We start from the raw sequence: 19,576 nt of genomic DNA, 5'->3' as shown, positions 1-19,576 counted from the left end.
ACATAGAGGCCATCCCTAGTCATCTGGAAACCTGGCTCTGGGGTGATTAGGCTGGCAGATAATATGAGAACATGATAAAGGTGACTAGGGGTATGGGCTCTGGATTGATTGGTTTACATTTGAAAGATATCCTGATTGGTGAGTTGTCCAATGTCTAGGAATTAGCTAGCCCTGGAAGGGACAGTCCCTACAGGGTCAGCAAAACCCCAAATGCCAAGGCATCAGAACACAGACAATAAGACATGATTAATATACTTCCTAAGAAACTCAGTAGTGTTTTTGTCTTAGTCTGCAGCAGGAACCCTTGTCTTTGTAATTTCTGTAGGAGGCTAAGAGAGGGAAATTTTGAACTATTCAATCACCCTGCAGTAGCACCTCCAGCTTACACTCTTAAAGATAACAGTGCACAAGAGCATCATAGGCACAAGTAAGATTAATGGGAAAGCCAACGCTACTGATAAGAAAGTCCTTCCCCAAGCATTTCTCTCTTCCTCTCACCTCCCTCTCTCTCTTCCCATAGTAACACTAGAGATGCTCTCTAGAGATTGTGTGCAGGCTTTAATTTATCAACCAAGATGTTCACTGATGACAAAATTGGTAGGCTTTTGTTACACAGTCATGTGTGTGGCTCTGAGTGCAGAAGATAGGGCATCGTCTCTGGAGTTCTGACTACTTTGCCAAATTCCTAATATCTCAGGAAGAAAAGCCAGTGTGCACCAGCAATCAGGTGCATTTCATTTTGAAAAGCTTGACAAGCACTCACTGGCTTACAGTGGAGCATGAGTATGAGTGCATGAACAGGTACACAGGTACATATATGCGTGCATATGCATGCATGCAAGCATACTCAAAACAACAGATGACTGAATACTCTGACCTAGATCCCAGTCAATATATCTCTGAACCAAAAGCAATTTCCCACCCTTTCAGGCTCACTGGAAGCCTCACATTGTTACAGGAGGTCAGGGAATGTGGTGAAGTTTTACATAGGTCCTTGTTCCTTTAAGGATCATAGGCAAAATATTAAACAGGAAGAAGAGGACAAAGACATGGATAATTTAAAAGAGCAAATAATATAGAATCCATTTTTATAACGCAAAACTGATATTCAAAACTGATATCTGGTTTCTGGTGATCCTTCTCTGCCCGTGCACTTATAAGAGTAAGTTGCCAAGAAGCTGATTGAAAGCTCTGTGTTTCTGAATCAAGCTAGCTTGCTCACTGCAGGCAGTCAGGAAGGATCTTGAATTGTTTCACTGAAAGATCCTTAGCTGTCAACATACAGAGGTCTTTTGTATTTGCGTGTCAGATTCTCCAATGTCTTAACTGGAGAGGTAGGTGTAGTTTAAACCTAGTTGCTAGGGTTCTGGAATACAAGAGGGAAAGAGATGCTGCGGAAACGCATCACCCAGGAGTTCCCATTGTGGCGCAGTGGAAAGGAATCCAACTAGTATCCACTAGTATCCCTCACCTCACTCAGTGGGTGGGGGATTCACCATTGCCCCTGCCATGAGCTGTGGTGTAAGTTGCAGACACAGTTCAGATTGCACATGCTTCCTCCCATTTGACCCCTAGCCCAAGAACTTCCATATACCACAGGTGAGGCCCTAAAAAAAAAAAAAAGAAAATGCTCCATCCAACATAGACAAGTTTTCTCTATTCATCAGTTTTCAGATGGGCTTCCTCCTGCTCCAACCAATTGCAATCGTCCTCCCCTCTATAAAGTAAATTTCTCAGCTTCCTTGATAGTGAGGGAGGGGAAACTGCCTGAACGCTAAGGTTGGAGGAAGGGAACCAAAGTATTTATCGGTCCTTGAGTAGAATTTCAATCAATCCCATTTCCAATTGTGTTTGCACTTCAGCCTCTAGACATACCTGATGTCTCCTGCTTGCTACTAATTAGTTTCTCCCACTACAAGCACTGATGTTTCACATTTCTCTGGGCTGCTAAGAATTACCACACTGCTCCATTGTGGTCCCAATTATAAAATTCTCTTGTCTTCCTGTGAATGCTGTCATACCTCTCATATTCTCTAGGTTTGTGATATTGGAGAGCACGAGAGGGAGGGACATCTGTTAAAAAGGAATGAGTTAATCATACTCCTCAGTTCACAGCACATCAGCATTATTTTCCAATACAAGGGTCTTGGCTTCTATATTTTTATATGTTTATTCATTCTCTTCTATGCTTTTCCCACTCCCATCTCTTTCCTTCTTCAAAGGCAGTGATTCCTTGATAATTTGTAAGTTTAACGCATATGTTTTTATTTGACTTTTTTTTTTTTGCTTTTTAGGCCCACACCTATGGCATTTGGAAGTTCCCAGGCTAGGAGTCAAATCGGAGCCACAGCACATAGCAACTCAGGATCTGAGCCACCTCTGTGATCTACACCACAGCTCACAGCAACACTGGATCCTTAAACCACTGAGCGAGGTCAGGGATTGAACCCGCATCCTCATGTATACTAGTTGGGTTTGTAACCCATTGAGCCACAACAGGAACTCCCTATTTGACTTCTTAGAAATGTATATTTTTGTTTCATGAATATAAATTTAAAATTGTATATATAGTATTGTGTTAGTTATTAGTCAATTTCTTGCCTTTTCCTTCAGCATAATGTTTCTAAGAGCGAACTACATTACTCTCTTTATATCTAATGATTTATATCTTTTCTTATTCCTTTATTGGTAGTTCCTTCAATCATGGTTCTATTAATTGGAGTTTCATACTATTTTTACTTCTTAAAACATATCTATATTTCACTTTACAATTTCTACCTTTAGTTTTTTTTTTAATAGAGCAAGAACTTGAAGATATGTTTCTCAAACAATTTGAGTACAAAATTATCCCAGATTTTCCCACTTGCCCACATAATCCAACAGTAATTATTTTTGAGATTCTTTTTATATTCCTTTCCTAAATATTCTTAGTTTTTATTGAGAAACTTTTTTTCTTTCAAATTCATGTTTTAATAAGTACTGACAAAATGTGATCAAATTAGAGCACTGCAATAACAAATACAACTAGCCTAATACAGTTTGAGTGTAAACAGAACAGAATCTTGGTAAATATGTAACTCATTTGGATGGAGAAGCATGTCAACATAATAAAGAAAGGTGAGTATTCAGCAGGTTGTGGGCATTAGTCAGGATATTTTACACAATGAACACAAGCATTAGTTAATAGAGTCTGCTAAGAAAATATATACTATAGTTTTTGTTTGTTTGCTTGTTTTTGAAAACACTCTATCAACTTGATTCCTTTATGTTTGATTTATTTAGATGCTATTGTGCTTAAATAAGAGTAGCTCCATAACAGGACAAAATGGAAAAGACTTAAAAGTAGATTTGGGGGAGTTCCTGTTGTGGCTCAGTACGTTAAGAACCTGACATAGTGTCTGTGAGCATGCAGGTTTGATCCCTGGCCTCACTCAGTGGGTTAAGGATCCTGTGCTACTGTGGCTGTGGCGTAGGCTGGCAACTGCAGCTCCAATTCAATCCCTAGCCAGAGAACTTCCATATGCCAGAGGTACTACTGTAAAAAGAAAAAAATAAAATAAAAAGTAAGCTTTCAGAAAGCTGCAAAAAACGATACAGGTACTGTTGTGAGATGTATTTATTCCGAACATGTGGTATCAAAGTCCTATCAAATCAAAATTTCTCTTTCAGGAGTTCCCGTCGTGGCGCAGTGGTTAACTAATCCGACTAGGAACCATGAGGTGGCGGGTTCGCTCCCTGCCCTTGCTCAGTGGGTTAACGATCCGGCGTTGCCGTGAGCTGTGGTGTAGGTTGCAGACGCGGCTCGGATCCCTCGTTGCTGTGGCTCTGGCGTAGGCCGGTGGCTACAGCTCCGATTCAACCCCTAGCCTGGGAACCTCCACATGCCGCGGGAGCGGCCCAAGAAATAGCAACAACAACAACAGACAAAAAGACAAAAGACAAAAAAAAATTTCTCTTTCATCTAGGATTTAAAATGGGATCATAATTGACAAATAACTAAAGAGATGTCTGAGTTGATAAGCAAATAACACAAGGCTTTGGGATTTTTCTAACCATTAGTCACCAAGCAGGTTTATTTTCCCAATCTGTGTTCTTAGTGGCAGTTCCAGTACCATCTCAGGTGAATCCTCATGTTCTTCAGAATAACTGTCCTTATAATGCTACAAAGGACCTCTCTTCCAAGAAACATAAAACATTCTGTGGACATTACCTAATTTTCTCTTCAAATGTCTTCCAAAAGAGATAGATAAATGACAAATTGATACTGTGTTTTACAAGAAAAGAAACTGTGGCTCAGAGAGGAAATTGGTTAATTAAAGATCACACCACAAATGTGACAGGAGTTGACTGACCACAGCCGGGTGCCACTTTTTATGGAAACTCCTCTTTTCATTCCACTAATAAAGAGCAAAGGGGAAATAAGTACATGTGTAAAGTTAACCACATTTGCAACACTGGTTTATTGTTTAATCCAATGTGACTCATCTAAGAGATGTTTATTGAATTAATGTTGAAGACTTTTTTCCCCCTAAGCCAAAGAAGACATTAATTTGTTGCTGTTTTTAATTGATACTTAAAAAACAGCAGGAGTGATAAAGCTCAAATGAATGAATAAATAAACCAGTAGCACATGGCCAGGTTTTTGTTGTTCTTCTGTTTTAGTATGCTAGGATATTTCTTGGCATATGGGAGCTTTATCTACCAATGATGAACTAGCAGACAACCAGCCAGAAAGGGCACTGGAATTTAAATTTCAAAGGCAAAGAAAATATAACTGAAAAATAATCATCCTCACATTTCAAGAAATTTTTATTAAATCTTACATTTAGGTCAGGCCTTGAAGGAAATTTGCAGCAAAGAGGAAGCAAACATTTATACTTATGGTCTATTCTAAACCAAACAGATAAAATTAAACAGAAATCAAATCTATTTTCATGGGTAGCAGGAGCCTCAGTTTGAATCGAAACTGTGTTTGTCTTCAGATCCACTGCTCTCTTGGTAGAACTGAAAAAGCTATGGCCCAAAATTCCCAAGAGTCTATCCACAGACAAGCCCGAGCACCTCTATTCTGGGGATGAGGAGGCTCCTTATCCTAAAGGAAGACCCACGCCGAGTGTTCCCTTTTTGTGGAAGGATAACAGGACAGGATGTGAGAGCATGGTGTCTCCCTCCATTGTCAAGTCATACACTAAGACCAGAGGTAGCACAAGGTCATGATAGCTGGAAGCAGCGCTATCATCTGTTATGGCAGTGACAAATCATCACCAGATGAAACTCATTTCTCTATACTTTTGGTTTCCCATCATGATGAAAAATGTAAGATTTTAAGGCTGCAGAACAAATGGAACTGATTTATAGTTTACAATTACACAGTTCATATTATGCATTGCTTTATTTCCCATTTCTAACTGTTGCATTTTGTTTTCCCTCTAGGACAAGAGTACACAAACTCTTTCTGTACAGGACCAGACAGCAGATATTTTAGGCTTTCTGTCACATGGGTCTGTATAGCATATTCTCCTTTGTTTTTTGTGTTTAAAACCTTTTAAAAGTGTTGACATCATTCTTATCTCACTGATCAAACAGAAACAGGTCATGGGCTGACCTCTGTGCTGTGACACTGGGTACTTGTGAAGCATGTCATGATAGCCTGGGGGCCTCCTATCCACTTTACTTCCTCCCATGTCTCCACAGTCATGACTCTTGTTCAAATTGTCCAAGTGCCTTTCACCAATCCTAGAGAATCATATCTGAAACACTGAGCTGTGATTATGACTAAATAGATGGTTCTGTTTACTGGAGACTTAGAAAGCAATGTCCTATTCTCCGAGGACCAGAACATGGTGCTAGAGTTGAGGAGGTGCAGAAGAGTCCCTCTATTTCAGGTAAATATGGGAACTTGGACACCACACATTAGCCCTTAACAATGAGCTGACTGGTACATAGGAATCCTACAGAAGAAAGGAAGAAATAGCTGAGGCTCTGCTAGAGTGCCAAGTCTATGGATACACCTGGGAAGCCCTGGCTATGGACCTCATGCTAGAAATTAAAATATAGAAAGAATGCAATGACAGGTGCCATGTTGGAGCTGGCAGAACTGTATTTGCAATCACATGTAAGACACCATCTGCAAAATATCCAGAAAAAAAAAGATAGCAGGAACTTTATAGGAGGATGGGGTCAAAGCCAAAGAAACACTCTTGCCTGTTTTTATGTTAACCAATTTTATATTTCAATTGGCCTGGAGAAACACAGGTTTGTGAGATTGATACTAGTTGTTATTTCCTCTCACATAAATGGAAGTGATCATTTTCACATAAAGGAAAATAGTATTGTGTGATCAGGAAATCAATGTGCTGGTCTAGTCATGCTACTCAATACCTGCATAACTTTGGAAAAGTCCCTTATGGAGGAACAGGTTTGTTCCTCCATATAGTAAAGGACTAAGATTAAAAAAAAGCCTAAGGAATCTTCTCCTTTTAAATGTTATACAATAGCTTAATATTAAGCCATCCATTAATTAGCAGTTGTTTATCAATGTACCTATCATGTTCCAATCATGGTGCTAAGTAATGAGACTACTGAGGGAGAGTCTCTTTCCTTAAGAATCTCTCTAAAAATAAAATAATAACACAGGTTATTTATTTATTTATTTTTCTTTTTAGGGCTGCACCTGAAGCATATGGAGGTTCCTAGGCTAAGGGTCGAATTGGAGCTACAGCTGCCTGCCTATGCCACAGGCACACCAATGCCAGATCCAGGCCATGCTATGACCTACACCACAGCTCACAGTAACACCAGATCTCCAACCCACTGAGCAAGGCCAGGGATCAAACACACATCCTCATGGCTACTAGTCAGATTTGTTTCCACTGTACCACAATGGAAATACCTGAACACAGGTTATTAAAGTTAGGATAGAGGTACACCCTCATTGCCAAAGGATTTTGGAGGACAGATCCTTTGGTAGACATAAGAACCTAGGCCAAAGCTCCTGGGTTGGCATTTTATTGAGGAGCAAGAAGGAGAGAAAACAAAGGTTTTCAGAAACACAGATGAAATCTTGGTCACACTATACTTCTCCAGAGAGCTATATGGACTCCTCTGTGTTTTAGAACAGTCTGAATGGGGTTAGAGCACAGAAAGGAAGAGACAGGAATATGCTTGTCTCTTACTAGAGTTCATGTTGTGAAAGGAATCCCCTTCCTTGCATTTCTAAATTATATCACTTGGTCCCATGGCTGGGTGTATCCGAACCCAGACCCACTGCAGGGTGCTTCATCTGATTCTGAAGTGGCTGGCATAGCTGCAACTCAGGGGGCACAGTGGGTCAGGCTCAGGAATCAGGGTCTTTGCAGTGCCATCAAAGTGGATATGGTGGATCAAAGCCAAAGCCAGTCCTTATCTGGGAAAGGCTAAGAAAGATGGAATGTTAGGAGTTGTGGCAATGATAGGGGAGGAGCTCTCCTCTTAGCAAGTGATTAAAGCAGACAAAGCAGATGAGTCCTAGTGAATCTGGAGAGGTGCAAAAATTGGGGCAAAAACAGACTAAGGCAGAGTTGAAAAGACTTCCTAGAGGAGGAAGGTGATGCTTGGATTGCTGCTGGAAAGAAAGAAGGAATTTCCTGGTAGACAAGATAGAGTTGAGTGAGAGTCATGATGATGACAATTTTCAGACTGAGAGAATCACATTTTTAAAGGCATGGGGGCATAAAAGAAGATCATCAGTGTAATGTATTATAAGCATCATATGGCTGGGGAACAGTGGTGCATGAACAACGAGAAACCTCTTCATTGTAGAGCCAGCACCACTGCCAGGATTAAGATGGCAGAATAGAAGGACTGGAGCTCAACTTCTCTCCTAAAAACAACAAAATTTACAACTAAATGCTGACCAATCTTCAATCAAATGGACTGGAAACCTTCAAAAAGATATCCTACTCCAGAAGACAAAGAGGAGGCCACATCAAGAGGTAGGAGGGGCAATTACACGATATAAGTCACCCCATACCTCCCAGGTGGGAAGTCCCACAGACTGGAAAGTAACTGGTTCACAGAGGCTCACATACAGGAGGGAGAGTTCTGAGCCTCACATCAAACTCTCACGTGTGGGGATGTGGCACTGGGAGAAAGAGCTTCTGTAGCATCTGGTATTGAAGGCCAGTGGGACTTGTGTGCAGGAGCTCCACAGGACTGGGGGAAATGGAGACACCATTCTTAAAAGGCGCACACAGACTTTCACATGCACTGAATCCCAGGGCAAAGCAGTCTCCATGGGAATCTGGGTCAAACCTGACTGCAATTCTTGGAGGACCTCTTGGGAAAACAGGAGTGAATGTGACTTATTATGGGGGAAGGATATTGGAAGCAAAGCTCTCAGAATACTCAGCAGCAGTGCCTTTCTCTGGAGGTGGCCATTTTGGGAAAATCTGGCCTCACCCATAAGTTCTGGGAAGCCCCAGGCCAGACAACAATCCAGGTGGGATCACAGCCCCACTCATCAGTAAACAGGTTGCAGAAAGACACCCCCAAGCACACAACAGGCTCTAATCTCATCAAAAGACAAAGCCACACCTACCAGTGGGCTGGCATCAGCCCCTCCCATCAGGAAGCCTACAACAAGCCCCCATACCAACTTCAGCCACAAGAGGGGTAGACACCAGAAGTAAGAGAGGCTACAACTCTATTGTCTATAAAAAGGTCACCACACCAAAAACCCATAAAAATGAAAAGACAGAGAACTATAACTCAGATGAGGGGGAAAGAAAAAAACCCCAGAGAAACAGCTAAGTGATCAGAAGGTTCTCAGTCTCCAGGAAAAAGACTTTAGACTGTTGATGCTGAAGATGATGTAAGACAGTGGAAATAAACTGGAGGCAAAGATGGATAACTTATAGGAAACACTGAGCAAAGAGTTACAAGATATAAAACTTAAGAAGAGATGCAAAATACGATAAAAAATAAAAATTCACTAGAAGCAGTTAACAGCAGAATACAGGAGGCAGAAGAACGAATGAGCAAGGTGGAGGACAGATTAGCGGAAATCACAGGTGCAGAACAGATAAGAGAAAAAAGATTGAAAACAAATGAAGAGAATCTCAGAGAACTCTGGGACAATGTTAAATGCACCAACATCTGTATTATAGGGGTGCCAGAAGGATAAGAGAGAGAGAAGGGGACAGAAAAAATATTCCAAGAGATAATAGCTGAAAACTTCCCTAACATGGGAAAGGATCCACTCACTCAAATCCAGGAAGTGCAACGAGTACCATGTAAAATAAACCCAAGGAGGAACACCTGCAACACATATTAATCAAACTGACCAAAATTAAAGACAAAGAGAAAATATTGAAAGAAGTTAGGGAAAAGAAACAAATAACATGCAACAGAACCCCAATAAGGTTGCTGGCAGATTTTTCAGCAGAAACTCTGCAGGCCAGAAGGGAGTGGCATGATATACTTAACATGATGAAAGGAAAAAACCTCCAACCAAGATTACTTTACCCAGCAAGGCTCTCATTTAGATTTGAAGGAGAAAATAAAAGCTTCACAGATAAGCAAAAGCTAAGAGAATTCAGAAACATTAACCAGCTTTACAACAAATATTAAAGGAACTTCTCTAGGCAGAAAAGAAAAGGCTGCAGCAGGAAACAAAAATACCACAAATGACAAGGCTCACCAGTAAAGGTATGTATACAGTAAAGATACAAAATCATCCATGCACAGTTATACCACCAAAATCATAAATCATGAAAAGAGGTGAGTACAAATGTAGGACACTGGAAATGAACGTGCAATTAAGAGAACAACAACTTAAAACAATCTCATATATATATAGACTCTTATATCAAAGCTTCAGAATAACCACAAACCAAAAATCTACAATCAATACACAAACAAATAAGAAAAATCAACTCAAATACAATACTAAAGATAGTCATCAAACCAAAAGAGGAAAGAATAAGAAGGGAAGAAAAAAGAGCACCAAAAACAAATCCAAAGCAATTAATAAAACAGCAATAAGAACATACAAATCAATAATTACCTTAAATGTTAATGGACTAAACGCCCCAACCAAAAGACATAGACTGGCTGAATGGATACAAAAACAAGACCCATATATATGCTGTCTTCAAGAGACCCACTTCACATCTAAGGACACATACAAATTGAAAGTGAGACGATGGAAGAAAATACTTCATGCAAAAGGGATCAAAAGAAAGCTGGGGTAGCAATACTCATATCAGACAAAATAGACCTTAAAATGAAAAATATTTTCAGGGACAAGGAAGGTCACTACATAATGATCAAAGGATCAATCCAAGAAGATGATATAACAATTTTAAACATCTATGCGCCCAACATAGGTTCACCGCAATATATAAGGCTACTGCTAACAACCTTAAAAGGAGAAATCCACAATAACACAATCATAGTGGAGGACTTTAACACCCCACTTATAGCAATGGACAGATCAACCAGACAGAAAATCAATAAGGAAACACAGGCCCTGAATGATGCATTAGACCAGATGGACTTAATAGATAGTTACAGGACGTTCCATCCAAAAGCAATAGGATACACATTCTTCTCAAGTGCACATGGAACATTCTCTGAGATTGATCACATCCTGGGCTACAAGTCCAACCTTGGTAACTTTAAGAAAATTGAAATCATATTAAGCATCTTTTCTGACCACAACACTATGCAACAGGAAATCAACAACAAGAAAAAAACTGCAAAAAACACAAACACGTGGAGACTCAACAACATGCTGCTAAATAACCAATGGATCACTGAAGAAATCAAAGAGGAAATTAAAAAATACCTAGAAGCAAATGACAACAAAGATACGACACTCCAAAACCTATGGGATGCAGCAAAAGCTGTTCTAAGAGGAAAGTTTATAGCAATACAAGCCTACTTCAGGAAACAAGAAAAAGTTCAAATAAACAACCTAACTTTACATCTAAAGCAGTGAGAGAGAGAACAGACAGGAACCAAAGTTAGCAGAAGGAGAGAAATCATAAAGATCATAGCAGAAATCAATGAAATAGAAATAAAGAAAACCATAGAAAAGATCAATGAAACAAAAAGCTGGTTCTTTGAAAAGATCAACACAATTGATAAGCCCTTAGCCAGACTCATCAAGGAAAAAAGAGAGAGGACTCAAATCAATTAAATTAGAAATGAAAAAGGAGAAGTAACAACAGACATCTCAGAAATACAAAGGATCATAAGAGACTACTATATGCAACTACATGCCAATAAAACAGAAAACCTAGAAGAAATGGACAAATTCTTAGAAAACTACAATCTTCCAAGACTAAACCAAGATGAAATAGAAAAGAAAAACAGACCAATCGCAAGTACTGAAATTGAAACTGTGATGAAAAAACTTCCAGCAAACAAAAGTCCAGGACCACATGGCTTCACAGGTGAATTCTATCAAACATTTAGAGAAGATCCAATACCTATCCTTCTGAAAATATTCCAAAAAATTGCAGAGGAAGGGATACTCCCAAAGTCCTTCTATGAGGCCACCATCACCCTGATATCAAAACCAGACAAAGATACCACAAAAAAAGAAAACTACAGGCCAATTTCACTGATGAACATAGATACAAAAATCCTCTACAAAATACTAGCACACCACATCCAACAATATATTCAAACGATTGTACATCATGATCAAGTGGGATTTATCCCAGGGATGCAAGGGTTCTTCAATATCCACAAATCCATCAGTGTGATACACCACATTAACAAACTGAAGAATAAAAACCATGTGATCCTCTCAATAGATGCAGGAAAAGCCTTTTAACAAAATCCAACACACATTTCTGATAAAAGACCCTTCAGAAAGTGGGCATAGAGGGAACTTACCTCAACATAATAAAGGCCATATATGACAAACTCACAGCTAACATCATTCTCAATGGTGAAAAGCTGAAAGAATTCCCACTGAGATCAGGAACAAGACAAGGATGTCTGCTCTCGCCACTACTCTTCAACATAGTTTTGGAAGTCCTAGCCACAGCAATCAGAGAAGTAAAAGAAATAAAAAGAATCCAAATTGTAAAGGAAGAAGTAAAACCAAATCCATGAATTTGGTAAAGTTGCAGGATGCAGAATTAATACACAGAAATCGACTGCATTTCTATATACTAACAACGAAAGATCAGAAAGAAAAATTAGGGAAACTATTCCATTTACCATTGCATCAAAAAGAATAAAATACTTAGGAATAAACCTACCTAAAGAGACAAAAGACCTGTACTCTGAAAACTATAAGATGCTGATGAAAGAAATCAAAGATGATGCAAACAGCTGGAAAGACATACCATGCTCTTGGACTGGAAGAGTCAACATTATCAAAATGACTATACTAGCCAAGGCAGTCTACAGATTCAATGCAATCCCTATCAAATTACCAAGGACATTTTTCACAGAACTCGAACAAAATAGTTTAAAGTTTGTTTGGAAGCACAAAAGACCCAGAATAGCCAAAGACATCCTGAAAAAGAAAAATGGAGCTGGAGGATCAGGCGCCCGGACTTCAGACTATACTACAAAGCAACAGCCATCAAAACCATATGGTACTGGCACAAAGACAGAACTATAGATCAGTGGAACAGGATAGAAAGCTCAGAATTAAACCCATGCTCCTACAGCCAACTAACCTATGACAAAGGAGGCAAGAATATACAATGGAGAAAAGACTGCTTGTTCAATAAGTGGTGCTGGGAAAACTGGACAGCCACATGGAAAAGAAGGAAATTAGAACACTCCCTAACACCATACACAAAAATAAACTCAAAATGGATTAAAGACCTAGATATACGACCAGATACTATAAAACTCTTAGAGGAAAACAAAGGCCAAACACTCTCCAACATAAACGACAGCAACATCTTCTCAGATCCACCTTCTAGAGTAATGACAATAAAACAAAAATAAAAACTGGGACTTAATTAAACTTAAAACTTTCTGCACAGCAAAGGAAACCCTAAACAAATGAAAAGACAACCCACAGAATGGGAGAAAATATTTGTAAATGAAGCGTCTGACAAGGGATTAATCCCCAAAATTTATAAACACCCCCTACAGCTCAATACCAAAAAAAAACAAACAACCCCATCAAAAAATGGGCAGAAGATCTAAACAGAAAATTCTCCCAAGAAGACATGCAGATGGCCAAAATCCACATGAAAAGATGTTCAACATCACTAATTATTAGAGAAAGGCAAATCAAAACCAGTACCAGCTTACACCAGCCAGAATGGACATCATCAAAAAATCTACAAACAATAAATGCTGGGGAGAGTGTGGAAAAAGGGGAACCCTCTTACACTGTTGGTGGGAATGTAAATTGGTGCAACCACTGTGGAAAGCAGTATGGAGATGCCTCAGAAAACTAAACATGGAACTACCATTTGATCCAGCCATCCCACTCCTGGGCATCTATCCAGAGAAAACCATAACTCGAAAAAATACTTGTACTCCAATGTTCATTGCAGCACTATTTTCAATAGCCAAGACATGGAAACAACCTAAATGTCCACTGACAGAGGACTGAACAAGATATGGTACACATACACAATGGAATATTACTCAGACATTAAAAGGAATGAAATACCAGCATTTTTAGCAACATGGATGGACTTAGAAATTATCATGCTAAGTGAAGTCAGACAGTGAGACACCAACATCATATGCTATCACTTACATGAAGAAGCTAAAAAAAGGACAGACTGAACTTCTTTGCAGAACAGATACTGACTTACAGACATTGAAAAACTTACAGTTTCCAAATGAGACAGGTTGGGGGGGTGGGGTGATGCACTGGGGGTTTGGAATGGAAATGCTATAATTTCATTGTGATGATCATTTTACAACTATAAATGTAATAAAATTCATTGAGTAATAAAAAATAAAGTCTTGCTTATCAAAAAAAAGAAATTAAATTATGATATATTCTACAACATGGATCAACATTGGAAATTGAAAAGAGCCAGACACAAAAGGAAAAATATCATATGATTCCATTCATATGAAACATCTAGGACAAGTTCATAGAGAAAGAAATTAGATTAGATGTTAGTAGGCACTGAAGTAGGAGAAAAGAGAAGTTATTGCTTAATGGTTATAGAGTTTCTGTTTGGGATGATGAAAAAGTTTTAGAAGTAAATAGTGGTTATGGCTGCACAGTATGAAAGTACTTAATTTCATAATACATTACCAGAACTTTACACTTAGAAATGGCTAAAACAGCAAATTTTCTGTTAATGTATATTTTTACCATAATACATTTCCAAAAAAAAAAAGTGAGAGAAAAGACATAAACAGGTTTAAAATTGGCTGTGTAGGAGTGTGGGGCATGACCAAATTTAGGTTTTTGCAAAGATCACTGTGTTTTAAGTATAGAAGGATTGAATGAGTGCCCAGTATGTATGTGAAACCAGTTAAATTTGCAGTGGGGGTGGACAGAAGAGGACAGATTTGAGATACACAAATTTTATTTTTTATATATAAATTTTGGGTTGGTGATTGGTGGGAAGTTGGGAAGTAGTAAAGATGTCCAGTTAATACTGGAATAAGTCCAACTTTGAGTATGGTAGACTGTATGATGTCCATGGAGTGATGTCAAGCAGATGGTTTGCCACATGAGTCTTGCGCTCAAAGGAAATGTATAGACTAGAGATATAAAACAAGGACTCAAATCACTCTTCTAAAAACTGTGATATGTTGAAGCCATAAGATTAGACAATGTGGACAAATTAAGAGAAAATACAAAATTACAGTTGATGAGATCAAAATGCTTGGTATCTAATAATTTCTTAAATTATGGAAATATAGAAAAGGGAGAGGTGAATGCAGTCCAAGATTAGCAGAACATATTACTTGAGGGATGGAATTAGTGGTACCTTGGGAAGACAGGCAAGGTTTGGTTTGTCAGAGAGAAAGAAATAAGGCACAAATTTCAAAAGGGCCAACAGTGAAAAAGCTGTATAATTAGTAAAAGATTTAAAAGGCTCAGCAAAGATAGAACTAAAGAAACACCTGGAGCTATGACAGATGGTATAACGTAGGATAACACAGTTACACATTACCACCCACTGGGCCCTTCAGACCATGGACTTAAGTCCAGAAAAGACCAGGTGTGCTGGCCTCTCACCCCAGGGTATATGAAGCAGCCTGGACTCCTAGCAGGATTCCAGCTCTCCTGCTGAACCTCTGTTCTGAGAGCCAACCATCATGTCCAACCTGGCACTAACAGCCTCACTGCTATGCAGAACACTCTTGCTGTTCTCTGTGGGTGGGGCCACCTGGCCTTGGGACAGAGCCATTAAAGACCCAGGACTATCAATGACTGCCACAGGTGAGCCTATGAGGAAGCAGTGTTCAAAGAGGAGCATCATACTGGAGCTTTGAGCACAGCAGACCCCTTTCAGGCACAGTGATTCATAATACATCCCCACTTCTGAATCAGTACTCAGGTTAAAATCCTAGATCTACCACATGGATATTGGCACAATGAAAGTTTGGTGTTGTGCTCAGGTTTAGTGCCTTATCCAAACTACCTATTAAGACTTATGGTTTTCAGATGGGAAAATACACCAAATCAGCTGAAATTTCAAAAAAGAAGAAAATATCTATTGCTGAAGAAACTGGGAAACTGGCACTCTTGATAGATATATATCAAGCTATATATACATATATCTATAAGCAATTTGGCTGTATAGTAAATTTTGCTTAAAATTGGCACAGTCATTCTATCTCAAGGAAATGATCCGTAAGAAATAATCTAAAATACAAAACAAATTTTATGCACAAAGATGTCCATTATAGAATTATTTAAAGTAGTAAAAAGTTGGAAAAATCTTAATGTCAAGCAATTGGGGAATGGTTAAGTAAATTAAGATATTACCATACATTATAAGATTCAGCACTAAAAATATTTTATAACTATTTATTACTTTTATTGTTTCAAATGCTTATATTTGGAGTTCCCTCATGGTGCAGTGGGTTAAGGAGCTAGAATTGTCACTGCAGTGGCTCAGGTTGCTGCTGTGGTACAGGTTCAATTCCTGGCCCAGGAACCAAAACAGAAAAATTTGCATATAGAATGTGAGCCCAAGTATGCCAAAAAGAAAAAAAAAGACAATGGATAAACAAAAAAATAAAGAGTAAGTTATCTCTATGGTTCCTGGAATTATAGGTGATTTTTAAAATCTTCAGTTGTACTTTATAGACTTTCTGCAATGGATAGATGCTTATTTTGTCAGTATAAATAAATAAACATCTAATTAGAAAGAATAGAAAAAAATGGGATGGTAAATTGGAAATTATTTATGCATGTGGGATTTGGAATTATGTTCCAATTTGTCCTGTCTTTTGACCATAAACACTGCCTTTCTTCTACCCAGTTATCCCCTCTAGTCCCATATTAAGTCAGTGGAATACCACTAGCAGAGGAGGTCCCAGGGCAGGAATCTTTATATATTTGTCATCAGGGAAGCTGGCTGGCCTGGATTTGGAAGGATGCTTTACTACCTCATGAGTGTCAAACATTGATTTCAGCATGGCCCCTGCCCTATCACACCTAGTGTGGCAAGGTGCAAGGCCAGCAGGGGCAGCCTAGACTGACAGCTGGTGCATTGGATTTTGCTAGCCTTACTGAGTGCCTAGCCAGCTTGAAAAGGCAACAGGAAGCAGATGGCCAGCAGTCTCTTCTTTGGCTGGCCTGTGAGAGCCATCTGGAGAAAAGGAAATTGATCCGCCGCCTGGAGAGGAAAGTGCTGGTAATAAATAACTCTGATCCTCACATTTTACAATGTACGGTGACCATGGAGGAACCCAGGAATATCTATTTCAGGAGCTGGTGGAAAAACAATCCCAAGCATCACAGATCATAGGATATATATGGCAACTTTCCTGGAAGGGGCAACTTTCTTTGGGCCAGGAGCCCACATGGAGGCTCCACAACCCCATTAATATAATCAGTGGTTCACAGTGGTGTTGTGAATGCTAGTGACACAGATGCAGAGAATGCAGAAAGTTCTTTCTTCTGCTGGGACTCCAGGCTGGACAATGAGCACACCAAGTGGGATCCTCCATTCCCTTGCATTTGCCTCTCATTCTCTGGGTTCTCCAGCTGCCCTCCATGCTGCTAAGTTACAATAGGTTCAGCAAGAAACGATTTGCAGCCTCAGTCCAGTTACTCCATGAGTCTTCAGATGTTTTCCCTTTGATTTATATTTCTGGCTCCCCAAATGGAGGGTATGATCTCCAGCTCTTGGAGTTCTCTCGTGGCCCAGTGGGTTAAGGATCCAGCATTGTCACTGCAGTGGCTGTGCTCGCTACTGTGGTGCAGGTTCAGTCCCTGGCCCAGGAACTTCCACATGCCATGGGCATGGCTTAAAAAAAAAAAAAATCCCCAGTTCTTTAGTGGTAGGAGTATTTGTGTTTCTTGAAGTTGAAATATAAATAAAGGGGTGCTCAAGTGAAGGCCAGGAGAAAAGAGAGAGAGAGGTAAATGAGATATTCAGATTCTTGCTTCTGAGGGTTCTGTCCCATCCTTGTGCTTTCCTGTAGCTCTGTAGCCCACAGACACCCAAGTAGACACCACTCTGGTTTAGGGCCACCAGAGCTTCTTAGACACCACCTAGGACAGTCCAGTATAAGCCCATATAGTGATTCTGGGTAAATGAAAAGAGTACCCCCTTGGAGTTCCCATTGTGGCTAGCAGATTAAGGATAGGATATTATCTCTGTGAGAATGCGGGTTCAATCTCAGGCCTCCCTTGGTGCGTTAAGAGTCTGTAGGATGCATAGTGCGATTAGGATAGTGTGTTGCTGCGGCTGCGACAGAGGTCATAGCTGTAGCTCCAAAACCAACCCCTGGCCCATGAACTTCCATATGTCACATGTGTGGCTGTAAAAAAAAAAAAGAAAAAGTACTCCCTCCAGGGCTCATGAAATGGGGGGGGGGGGCTGAAAAGGGGACAAAACCTGGATTTCAAACCTCAGTCATCCTTTCGTGTTAACGCAACCAGCACAACTATATGCAGAGACCTTGCTTGTGAGGTTTAGCCAGGCTGTCTTCATCACTAAGACAAAAATGGGGACCAAATTATATTACTGGCATAAACTGACATTCACTCAAGGACCTCAAAAACCATAGTTTAACCTCATATGCATACATATATACACTTACTCAACAAACAGTTATCAAGGACTTACTCTATGCTAGATGCCAAAATAAAAAATGCCTGAGTGAGCCATGATCTCCATGATCTCTACCCATTGTAAGGAAATAGATGTGTTTTATATATATATAATTAAAATATACACATATATGTATACTTGTATATATCATACATATATATTCATATCTCACAAATTTGAGATATATAATGTTTAATAAGCATGGGCAGAAAAAAAAATTCTTCTGCATGTGGAAGTTAGGGAAAAATAAAGGCATTTTAGTTAGTTTTATAGCTGTGTGTTGACCTTTGCCTTTCTATTAGAAATCTTGTATTAATGGATTGTTAGAAACAAACCCAGTTCAAAATCTATATTTTTCAGTTTTTCAAGCAACTCTGCATGACCCTGTGACAAAGTTCTACACAATGAGATGTAAGCATATGATATGAGACTCTCCCAAATTTTGCTTTACAAGAAAGGAATGAATATTTTTTTTCCTTTTCTCGATGTCAGCTTAGAATTCAAACGTGATGGTTAGAGCTCTTTAGGCTATGGTGGGTTATAAGTGTATTTAAGAAGTATGGAAGCATGCTTCACTTTTTTATGTGAAAGGATTTAAATTTATTTCTAGTATGTGCCACTTATAGCATTTCTTCCTGTCCTATCAGTCCAAACTTCATCCTAATGATGCAGAGAGTTAAAAGGGAATGGAATGTTGTGTTTTTTCTAAATGACATAATGTTCATAATGGTTAGCAGGAGTGGAGAAGGAGTATGGTAGAAAGAAAGAAAGAAAGAAAGAAAGAAAGAAAGAAAGAAAGAAGAAAGAAAGAAAGAAAGAAAGAAAGAAAGAAGAGAGAAGAAAGAAAGAAAGAGAAAGAAAGAAAGAAGAAAGAAAGATGAAGGAATGAATTAATGAGAAGGAAGGAGGAAGAATGAAGAGGAAGGAATGAAGATAGAAGAAGGAAGGGAAAGAAAAAGATGGTATTCTAAAGCAGCTTGATGGTTTGAGGTAACATTTTAAGGAATTTTGACATCTTTACAATCATAATTGTTTCCTTGGAAATTATATAAATAAAGGTGGATTGAGAGGAAGAAATCTGTGGCAAGAAATCACTTACAAACTGTTACAAAGTACAGTGTAGATAAAAGAGTAGGAGAAGGTAAAAGCAACAAAGATGGAAAACGTGTGACCAGTTCAGAAGACAGTTCTGGATAGAATTAAAGGTGTTGCCATTCCCATGGAAAACAGTACAGAGGTTCCTCAGAAAACTAAATCTAGAACTACCATATGAGCCAGCAATCCCACTCCTGGGCATATATCAAGACAAAACCATAATTCAAAAAGATACATGGACCCCTACAGAT

The sequence above is a fragment of the Phacochoerus africanus genome, chromosome 1 (assembly GCF_016906955.1).
Source record: "Phacochoerus africanus isolate WHEZ1 chromosome 1, ROS_Pafr_v1, whole genome shotgun sequence".
In the NCBI taxonomy this organism is placed as follows: Eukaryota; Metazoa; Chordata; class Mammalia; order Artiodactyla; family Suidae; genus Phacochoerus; species Phacochoerus africanus.
The sequence above is the reverse complement of the archived record's forward strand: the minus strand, read 5'-3'. Positions refer to the sequence as shown.